Below are 11468 nucleotides of genomic sequence, written 5' to 3'. Positions count from 1 at the left end.
AAGCTCTTAGATGGCACGGGGAGAAGAAAGACAGCAGTTCTTACATTGCACACATCCAGTCACTGGCATCTGAAAAAGACTGGATTGTCACAATCAGCTCCACAAGTGTCACCAGACTCTCCAACAGAGGTGAAAGCAGAAGGGCTTGTTCTGGGTTTGATGCCATTCCCAAGCTACCAGCTCATTGCCTTTCCTTCGTCTGTCTCCCCATACAAAGTCAAGCACCAGATCCTCAGTGTCCTAACAGAGCTCCTGCGTCCCTCTGCCCATGCCTATCCTTGTCTCTTTGGCTCCACCATCAAGCTATCTTCAAGCTCTTGTACCTCAGAGGACATCTGCAGTGGATTATCTTCCTTCCACTTTATATACAGATCATTTAAAAGATTTCCACTGCTGTAGCATCTCTTCTGATGAAGTAGCATCACTCCTTTTCCTTCTAAGCATATTGTAATGCTGGTCTCCAGCTTTGTATGCATCACACCTTTGCCTATCTGCTGTAGCTTCTTGTCTTGTTACCCACCAACCCCACCCCCTTGTGGTCATCAACGCCAGCTTTGCTGCTTGTTCTTCCCCTTCTTGTGCTGATGTTTTCCCGTGCTCACTAGTACAGACCCTTACACAAAGCCCCTCTCTACACCTGTCCACCAGCTTTGCCCACTGGTCCTTCATGTGTCTGCTCTCCTCGGCAGGCAGGCCCACATAAAACCAGCCCCTCAACGATGCCTAGGGCAGCTGAGAGTCAGCTGCCACGCAGTTTTACAGGATTTTCATTGCAATTGCTTAGAACTATTTTGCTCCTCTTTGCCATTCTCCCCTTCTCTTAGACTACATGACTTCACATGGGGGCTTGTATAGCACCAACCAAACACCACTGCTGCTCAGCCCTAGTTTTTCTTCCTGATATGAAGACATTAAATGATAGTGTCTGCTTAGCCTGGAAGCACCCTGGACATTAAGATAGGTGTTGCCTTTTCTCTCACACACATGCACAAACATTAGGTGGTCATGTAGAGCATAACTGAAAGGAACTACTAAAGATACAGTTAGTGAATTGCCCTTTTGCTTATAGCTTGTTGCAGTAAGAATATCTGTCATTCTCTTAGTGGTTTGCTGCTTGGAGGGTGATTTTAATTAAAACGTAAAATGTCAAACATTAGTAAGAAGGAGGATAACCCTGTGGGGAGTGAGGATGAATCAAATTTATTAGTCACTGAGCAGCAGGCTGGTAGCCCTTCACTTGGAGAAATTTTAAAAGGCAGTTAATGCGAAATATAGAAGCAGGCTAATCCCCACCCCACCTCCCCATTCTAATGAACTGTCTGAAAAACAATATCACAGGTTTCCACCAACTGCAGAAATTAAAGGTAAATCTGCTACAGAGATTAAAACAGCCCCGTCAATATCATTCTGCAGGATACAGCAAAGAGGAAGTCTCATTTACAGACTGTAAAGAAAAATCTTTCTCTTAGGGGTATTTCTCCCTGTTATCACGAAACGGCTGTGCTTTGCAATGTGCACAGTGTGTAACAGGACTGGGAGAGCAACTTGAATTCAGTAGCAAGCAAGAAAACCAGCCCTTGGGACTATTTCTTAGAGAACCATGTCCAAGAGAAGAATTTGCCCATCCAGACTTCTCAGGAGCAGGGAAGACTAGCGGAGAAGGTCAGGATTACAGCACATACAAACTCCACCTGTTCTCCTTACCAGACCAATATGCTCTGAAACCACTGGATTGTTCTGTCAGTTTTCCGACAGAACAGACATCATCCACAGGCAGACAGAACCCTCATTATTTTGTAATGTTCCCTTTTAAAAAACTGTTTCTGGTGTACTATCGACAACATTCAAGCTAACAAACACTTTTTCTTTAATTCTCAAGTTTCAAGCTTAATAGACTAAAGGCAAGAGTAGAACAACATCCCATCTCTCCCATATATATACCCATATATATCCCGGATGATAACCTTGTCTCTAAATTGGAGAGGCATGGATTTGATGGATGGACCACTCTGTGGGTAAGGAATTCACTAGATCACAGTATTTTAGTTCTGGGTACCAGCTGCAAAGCCCTTCAGGGTAGGGACACAAGAAGTATGGCCAGTTTTAGAGATAGATGGCCACACTCAAAGAGCTGCGGTCAACAGCTCAATGTCCAGGTGGAGATCAGTAATGAGTGGTTTTCCTCAGGGGTCAGTACTGGGACCAGCACTGTTTAACATCTTTGTCTGTGACATGGACAGTGAAATTGAGTGCACCCTCAGCAAGTTTGCTGATGACACCAAGCTGTGTGATGCAGTCGGCATGCTGGAGGGAAGGGATGCCATCCAGAGCGACCTGGACAGGCTGGAGAGGTGGCCCTGTGCAAACCTCATGAACTTCAACAAGGCCAAGTGCAAGGTCCTGTGCCTTGGCCAGGGCAATCCCAAGCACAAATACAGGGGGGGTGGAGAATGGATTGAGAGCAGCCCTGCGGAGAAGGACCTAGGGGTGTTGAAGAGAAGCTTGACATGAACTGTCAATGTGTGCTTGCTGCAGCTCAGAAAGCTGGCCATATCCTGGGCTGCATCAAAAGAAGTATGGACAACAGGTCAAGGGAGGCAATTGTCCCCCTCTACTCTTCTCTTATGAGACCCCACCTGGAGCACTGTGTTCAGCTCTGGGGTCCCCAGCACAAGGACATGGATGTATTAGAACAAGTCCAGAGGAGGGCCCTGAGGATGATCAGAGGGCTGGAGCGCCTCTCCTATGAAGGCAGGCTGAGGGAGTTGGGGTTGTTCAGCCTGGAGATGAGAAGGCTCCAGGGAGACCTTATTGTGGCCTTCCAGTACCTAAAGGGGGCCTGCAGGAAAGCTGGGGAGGGACTCTTTGTCAGGGAGTGGAGCGATAGGACAAGGGGTAATGGCTTTAAACCAAAAGAGTACATTTAGGTCAGACATAAGGAAGAAATTCTTTACTCAGAAGGTGGTGGCACTGGAAAAGGTTGACCCTAAGAAGTTGTGGATGCTATATGATTGTGGATAGCTGTGTATTGTAACAACGTGATTGTAGACAATTGTGGATTGGAATGACATGATCTATAAGGTCCTATCCAACCCAAACCATTCTGTGATTTTATGATTCAGTATCTATTACCTTGTGACATATTTCCCATACAGATTACCGAGAAGCTTATGAGGGTATTGAGAGCCCTTTCCCTTATGTGTGCAGCTAAATACACATAGTGACACAGAGTTAACCATGCCTTGCAAAAGAAGGGCTCTGTGTAGGGCTCTCCAGCTGGATTCTCTTCTCCTCTATGAATGGATGGTAGAATTTGCTCTGAGCCCTTCTATGCACAGCAGAAGCAACAGATTTTTCTTGAGAATCATGTCTCCGTGCTTCTTTCCAGCACCTGCACACGGTTTAGCTATAGGGCTGGATGCAAGCACTCCTTCCTGGTCACTCATGGCCCACACACTTTGTCACACATGGCTTGAGGAGCAAGGCCGTGCTTGTGTAGAGCTGGTCTGTGTCTGCATCGCCTCTGTGGCTAGAGGGCTAGATTGCCGACAGCAAAGAGGGTGATTGCTGTCCTTGACAGGATGTCAGCTCCTACAAGAGAAATGAATCTCAACAGGTAAATGAAATAGGGGATAATTTTCACACCATCATTTCATAAAGCAGTGATATTTAATTTTTTTAACTTATGGCTGGGTGTAAGTTCTGGTAAAGATTTTGAACAGCTCATAGGTAAAAGTTCCTGTGCCTCAGTTAAATTGTTCCATGCAACTTGAAATCTAATTCTATATGGCAGAAGAGACAGGCAGCATGGGGGGGAGGGGGGGGGGGAGGGGGCAGAAAGAATAGAGCAACAATGTAGAGCTTACAAATTACAACCAAGTGGAGCTGTCAGTAAAATCTTGCTCAACATATTGTCACAGAATTTTCCTTCTGTGTCACGTTGGTCATTACTGTAACACTACATGAGAAATCACTCCATCTGTTAAAAAAGAAAAGAAAAGCAGCTGCTATCCTCCTGCAAAGATGGAATTAACAAACACACAGTAACTGCATTCCTTTCAACTTTTGAAGTCGCAATTTTAGTCCCACTTTATTTGTGCCACACAAGCCACCAAGCAGTTCTACTGCCGTAGTAATAAAGCCCTCAAAGGGTTCATTAACCAAAACGAAAGATACTGCCTATAGAAGCAACAATGCCTGTGATAGTTTCAATTTCTGCCCTGATGGTTTGCAGGGATACAGGGTATCTTCGGTGGTGGGGAAGGCGATGCTAACATTTCAGGGAGCAGAGGAAATAAGCCAGTCATTGCAGTGGAATAGGAGAGGTCTTCATAGCAATGCAAGATCATTTTGCTGGCCCAGTTTAGCAGCTGAACAAGGTGAGTCCCATTATGTCCAGCAACAGAAAATAAAAGCATTTGAACGTATGAAGTGGAGAAGCCTGGAGCTAGAGCAGCAGGCTGCCAGGAGAGGTACTTGGGCTTAGAAGGAAAGGCCTGGGTTGAGGTTTTATGACTTGCAATTAACACTGAACAACATAGGGAGCCCCTGGGAAAAGGTTTCTTCAAGAACACAGCGAGGCTGTATGTAGGAGAGAGGTGGGTGGGATTGCACCTATTCGCTGTACTTTTCTGTGCCTCAGTTAAGCTGTTTCTGCAACTCTGGGGATGTTGAGCCAAGCTCGGGAAAAGCCCAAATCAAAACGTAATGGAGACCAAATCCTAAAACAATCGTGCTTTTTCTTACAAACGGGGAGGTCACAAAACACTGCTTAACAAAAAGAACAACGAGCAGGACAGATACGATAACAAGTGCTATTGTGTATTTAAATAGCTGCAGAAGAACGTAGGCTGGTTTGAGTGTGATCAGACAGGACTGTACTAAAGGCACATTGCAGTCAGATGGAGCTCAGCTCTGGAGGTTCACATCCTGCTGACTGCCACCTTCACACGTGTGGGTCCCTGCACCAGCTGGAGCCGGGACCAGGTCCCACAGCCCAGACCTATCCTGTGGCCATGGCCAGAAGCCATGGAGCCCCTGGAGGCCTTTCAGAAGTGCATCACCATGCTCTTGTCACCCTTTCTATGCTTTTCTCCAGACACCTGCTTTTGAGCAGGAATGAGGATGAGAGCCTCATTAGAGAGACAGTGAGTATAGCTGCTATCATGCAGTTCTTTTTTCAACAGTTTAGACTTTTCCTGGAAGTTTGCTTAAACAAGCTTTTAACAGCAACTACACTAGAAGAGAAAACGCATGAGGCAAATGCATTTCCAGCTGTTTGAACAGAAAGCCCCTGAACTCAAAAAAAAATGATTCGGTTTGGGAGCATTCCTGATCCATTTGCTGTCCTGTAGGACTTTTCAGTTCACTGGGGGAGGGGGCAGCGCAGCTCTTCTGTGGCAGAAGGAAAATGCCATTAGGCAGCACCATTCCAGCAATCTGTAAGATGGTACTGTAATTTCCTGGAAAGAATGAATGACTTTCATTATAAGTGCCTGAGTTGTATCTGTTCATCTGGGCTGTTAATTCATCCAAAGGCTTCACTACCATAAGTGGCTAAATGGCTACTATATCTGTTAGGTTACCTCAAAATAAGCACTAAAAATACTTTGTTAATTAAATATTACTTACATTACAACAACTCAAATAAAGATTCAAGTGAGATGAAATTCCCATTTTCTAGTAAAATGAAATAATTAAAATCCAGGTCCAAAGAGATTTCACAGAGTAGACAAGCAATGGGTCAAAGGAAAAATGAGGCACAAAGATCTGAAGTGATGCTGCAGGAGAATAGCAAATCAAGGAACAGAATTACATCTTTCAAATCCCACTGATGCTTTTATAAACTGGGTCCCCTTGTTAGTATCAAGGTAAGATCAGCAAATAAGTTGTTGTCTAGTAAAAGTGATTCAATAAATAAATTAAGTAAATAATATTAAATAATAATAATAATAATCAGTACCCACTAAAGTACCACTGTACTTTAGAGCAGTGTACTTTACTTTAGAGTACTGTAGAGTACTGTACTAAGATCGGCAAATAAGTTGTTGTCTAGTAAAAGTGATCCAATAAATAAATTAAGTAAATAATATTAAATAATAATACTAATAATAATTACCCACTAAAGTACCACTGTACTTTAGAGCTAGCGCTTGCTTTGAGCTGATTTGGAGCACAGCCTGGCCTGAAGTTTTCCCCACCTTGGAGCACCTCATTGTATTCATTTTCCCTGCACCCTTTTGCAGAAACAATTAAATGCAGCTAGGCTGAGGTGGGAGATTAAGCTTCCTGCCCCTCTTCTGAAGGGAGTAAGCAAAAGCTTTAAACAGGGTCTTCCCTGTTTAATCTGTCCCATTTATCTGAAGGGCTGCGGAGTCAGGTCTCCAGCCTTACTCTGCCACCTATGTGCATGCGACAGAGCCACTGGCTTAGCATACATTACAGTTTTTAAGCCCAACAAAACATGCTGCAAGGGCTGGATGGCTTTCCAGTCCTATTGTTTTGACCAGGGACAGGCCACAGGCTTTGTATTCGCACAAGCATTTTCTATACCACAAAGTCTGCTGTTAGCATGTATGTGGCTTTAGTTCAAGCCGTTCCCTGTTTTGACAAGAAAGCAAACTGTCATTCTGAGGCAACCCTACACGAAGGCATTCAGTGCATCTGACAGTGCAGTATTTCAGTGTAAAGGGTCAGCAAAACCGCCATACCACACATGAACTTTTACATAGCCCTGTTTATTGTGCAAATGAAAAACCATTTTACCCAGCGTGCCTGACCAAGGGTTTGGCACCACTGCAAGAGCTCGTCTATGTAGTAAACTGGATTTTATTGCAGACTGAAAGACTCTCAAAGTCCTTGAATACAAAGAGCTCCATTTAGGAAGAAATTGCAGTGTGTAAATATAATCCACAATCAAGGCTCTCAGAGTCACAAAATAGCATGACTATATCTCTGATTACTAATTTAATCAGGCACCACAAGCACTTAAGTGAAGAACCCCAACCAGACAAAGGGAGCTCCTTACAGCTGTTTTTAGCAGGCTGTATTTTGCAATAGATGTATGAGCACAGATCCCAGCCTGTAAGTGATCCCATGTCTGTGGGGCAACGTTTACTAAAACAAAGTGAGATTACACCAACATGAATCATAAGGATCTGCACAGACCTAATTCCACACTGGCACACCGTGTACTCAGTGTTACACGGGAACAGCAGCCTTTGCACCTTTCAGAAAGAGCTAGAGCTAGCCTGGGTGACTGATTAAAGAGTACTTTTCTTAGAAAGATTCGCTATTATTTCTAATGCAGAAAATAAATAAATAGAGGCAGAAAAAAAAAAAACTTTCATTTGTAGCCCACACTTGTCTACTTAACACTGACTAAACGAACGTCCTAAATAAGGTGCACTCTGCAAAATGTCCAGGGAGAGCAAGATCTTCTCTGAGCTGAGACAACCCTGCAAGCTCCAGAGGTGAGAGCCAGTGTGGCAGAACGCACCACATGGCAGCTGGGGAGTGGAGTCCTCCTGGCCTCCTCCTCCAGTCTCCCGAGTTATGTCTGGTGGGAAAAGGGGGCTCTAAGGTTGTTTTCTTATTTTTAAGCTGCCAAGAAGGTCAAAGGCTTCTCAGGCTACATGTTAGGTGCCTTAAATATATCTGCAGATCTGGTTGCCAGAGACTGAAACCGTGTGATTACACAGACAACCTTTCCTTTTATCCCCATTCCCTATCTCCCCTCTTCCCTTTGTTCTGTCCACTGTCACCAAAACCCTTCGCAATGATTCAGTTCCCACTGAGACCCCTTATTCGTGGGTGTCTTGGCATGAAAAGGAGCTGTGCCATGGACTGCCAGCCCCATTGGGATATCTCACATGTGGCAGGACAATCAAGATAAAGCAACATTTACATCTCTATTGATATGTCTATGACTAGCCTATTGCTGCTTATACGAGTTATTTCTGTTAGCTTAATTTTCTGACAATATCTCAAAGTGATATAAAAATATCCATATGACACATACCTTCTTCATCTCAGCCACCCTCCTCCCTGCTGAGCCCTAAGCAAGCAACGGGTGAAAAAAATTCACAAAGCCACATAACGTGGAATGTCTGCCTAGTGGATGTATTAATAGCTCAGCCCATTTTCTGATGTAATTGCATTAATTGCTCCTGTCCCAACTGGCTTTCCAGGAGAAAAAGGAAGGTTCATTTAAATATTAAACACTGAAAAGTGTTGGGGCTTTAGTTACGGCTTTGCAGGCAGATGTGAAGCAGAGTGCTAAATATCAGAGCTCTGCCTAGTTGAAGGCTGTTGTGTTAGCAGGAATCCTCACCTATTCGTACAAACTAGCGTGTACCAGATGGCTCCATGGGAGTCAGGAGGCTTGAAATGGAGCAATCATTCAGTCTGCAGATGGAATATACAGTACGTTCCCAGTTAAGTAAGGGGCTCATTTATTCAGATAGATTCTGCATATATGGAACGTGTCTCAGAGGACATGCCAGTTTCTGTCTCCAGATTGCTAGCAAATTTCTAAGCTAGTGTCCATCCTCACCATGCTTCTGCTACCAGATTCCAGCAAAAAAGCCACCTTACTAAAAAGGCGGAATTTTGCTCAAGCTGTGCTGAAGCAATACATTGAACACATTTGCAATTTTTTTTTTTTATGAAATCTTTCCAGTCTTTTCACTCATCAGGCAAACATTTGGAGAGAATCTTCTAATTCAGTGCGCTGATCAGAGCAGAACTACATATTTATATACTAGTTATGACTATTTATCATCAGAAAAAAAAAATATCAATGATTTAATGCTAATTAAGACCTGCAGCAGCAACACCCACTGTTGCCATGCAGAGTCCCAGAAGACAGTCAGCCATGCCTGCCTTTGACGTCTGCAGTAAATGAAGCGCATAGGCAAGATGCGTGCTTCGGTGGAAAGAGGCAAGAAGAATTTTGCCTCTTGAACAGACATCCGGAGAAGTCCAAGCTGGAAGTTTCTGACATGAGGCTGGAAAGTTTACATAAAACAGGCAATAAATCACATGCATGGGAGGAGGACAACTCACATGTATTTTTTACTTCCCTGATTGAATTATGGTTAAACTGTGACCCAAGTGACTAAATGAAGGGAAGGAGAGTGAGGTGGGCAAAGGCTAGTAACAGATATTCCTTGCTCTTGCACAGCTAGAGCAAGGAGCTGGTATTCAGGAAGTTCATCTGTATGCTCACTACTTGTGTCAGGGTGTACAACAGCCTCTGTGTGACATCCTTTTTTGCTCACATCACAAAACAACTACAAGCATGAGCACCTTTGTAAGGTTTTTTTGTTTTGTTTTGTTTTGTTGGTTTTTTTTGTCCACTCAACCCAATGAAAATTTTGCAGATTAGGGTTCCACAAAGTCAAATCCTTGGTAAAGACCAGGTACCATAACCATGACCAGCCTAATTTAAAACTCCAATGTTATTAATTGTATGAGAAAGTAAGCTAGATTCTGCACTAGACAGGATTAGGGACTTAAGCTGTTCCAAGACAAGGCAAAGCAACATTGCTGACAAGGATAAAGAGCAAACGAGCAGTCTAGCCTGATTTTCAGTGACCTAATGAAATTTATCTAGGCACGTAATACAAGCAAACCACACAAGCATACACAAATAAGAAATTTTCAAATGATTAGGTGAAAGATACCCATTGTTTCATATTGTTAGGTTTTGTAGAGCTGATTCATCAGGGGAAGAAGTATGAAGAGAGACCTGGGGTTTTGGTATGTTTTAACACAAGCCCATGAAAATGCAACAAAAGCTCACATTCCATGCAGAGAAAAGAACCTTCTCTCACTATTTGGCTTCATAGAATCATAGAATGGTTTGGATTGGAAGGGAACTTAAAGATCACCCAGTTCCAATCCCCTGCCATGGGCAGGGACACCTCCCACCAGACCAGGCTGCCCAAAGCCCCATCCAACCTGGTCTTGAACCCTTCCAGGGATGGGGCATCCACAACCTCTCTGGGCAACTTGCTCCAGTGCCTCACCAACCTCTGAGTAAAAAATTTCTTCCTTATATCTAACCTAAATATACCCTCTTTTAGTTTAAAACCACTACCACTTGTCCTATCACTACATTCCCCTGACAAAGAGTCCCTCCCCAGCTTTCCTGCAGGCCCTCTTTAGGTACTGGAAGGCCGCTGTAAGGTCTCCCAGAAGCCTTCTCATCTCCAGGCTGAACAACCCCAACTCCCTCAGCCTGTCTTCATAGGAGAGGTGCTCCAGTCCTTGATCATCCTTGTGGCTCTCCTCTGGACTCACTTTAACAGGTCCATGTCCTTGTGCTGTGGGCCCCAGAGCTGAACACAGCACTCCAGGCGGGGTCTCACAAGAGCAGAGCAGAGGAGGACAATCACCTCCCTCCCCTGCTGGCCACACTTATTTAGATGCAGCCCAGTATACGGTTGGCTTTCTGGGCTGCAAGCACATGTTGCCAGCTCATGTAGAGCTTCTATCAACCAACACCTGCAGGTCCTTCTGAGGGCTGAATTTCAATAGCAAAGTAACTAAAAAACATGCAAAATCTCTTTCCTCATATAAAGCTTGAAAGCAGGTCCTGAGATCTAGGTCACGTGACGATCCTACCCCAACAGAATGACTTCCCACTTTAGTCCACCCCGGACACCGAGCCGCTCACTCTGACACACACAGCCCACTCAGGGGCTTCCCAGAGGGACTAGCACCTCCCTGTGTGAGCGTTTCCAGCAGTTACTAGCATCCTTCACAGAGGGGATGGGATGGCTTCCAGACTGGAAGACCACCGCTGCTGCATACGGGAGGGACTGCTCACTTGACCCTTTATTACTGACCACTAGGCATAATCTGGGCTCATGATGCCTGACACAGAAGATGTAGCATGTGATAATGGTATAGTTTAGAAATGTGAGCATCACAGGAAAAGTACTGATTTATCAAGTCGGAGGAGCAGGAAGAGGGAATTGTTAAGGGACTGTCTTCCATCACTTTCCAAAGATGGGAGGAACTCAATTACACCCAGCAGCCTCACCTAATGTAATTGTATTCGCTGGCTGTTTGCCTTTGAAGTACCTCTCCTGCAGTACGTCTTGGCAGTGTATTCTGCCACATCAAAAAGGGAAAGTTTTACTACCTGTGCTTTTGGAGGGCTCATTAAAAACACACCAAGTAAAGAGATGGAGCAGAAAATTGTTATCAAATCCTCCGGGGCTTTCTGTTTTGTTTTGTTTTGTTTTGTTTTTCTTCTCAGATCACACAGAAGCCCGTGCACTTTGTGGACTCCGTTTCAGAGACGCTGATCGCACGGACTGCTGTTAATTCATCACAGCTTTGCTGGGCTACTTGTCTTCATTTGCCATGAACACAAACAAATTCTACAGACACACCATATCAAATCTGTTCTCCTGAAAAGACACATTCACTGGTGAAACAAAGAGAAACGTAATGGC

Source organism: Anser brachyrhynchus, assembly GCF_964034855.1.
Source record: "Anser brachyrhynchus genome assembly, chromosome: 2".
NCBI classification, from domain to species: Eukaryota; Metazoa; Chordata; class Aves; order Anseriformes; family Anatidae; genus Anser; species Anser brachyrhynchus.
Note: the sequence above shows the minus strand (reverse complement) of the source record.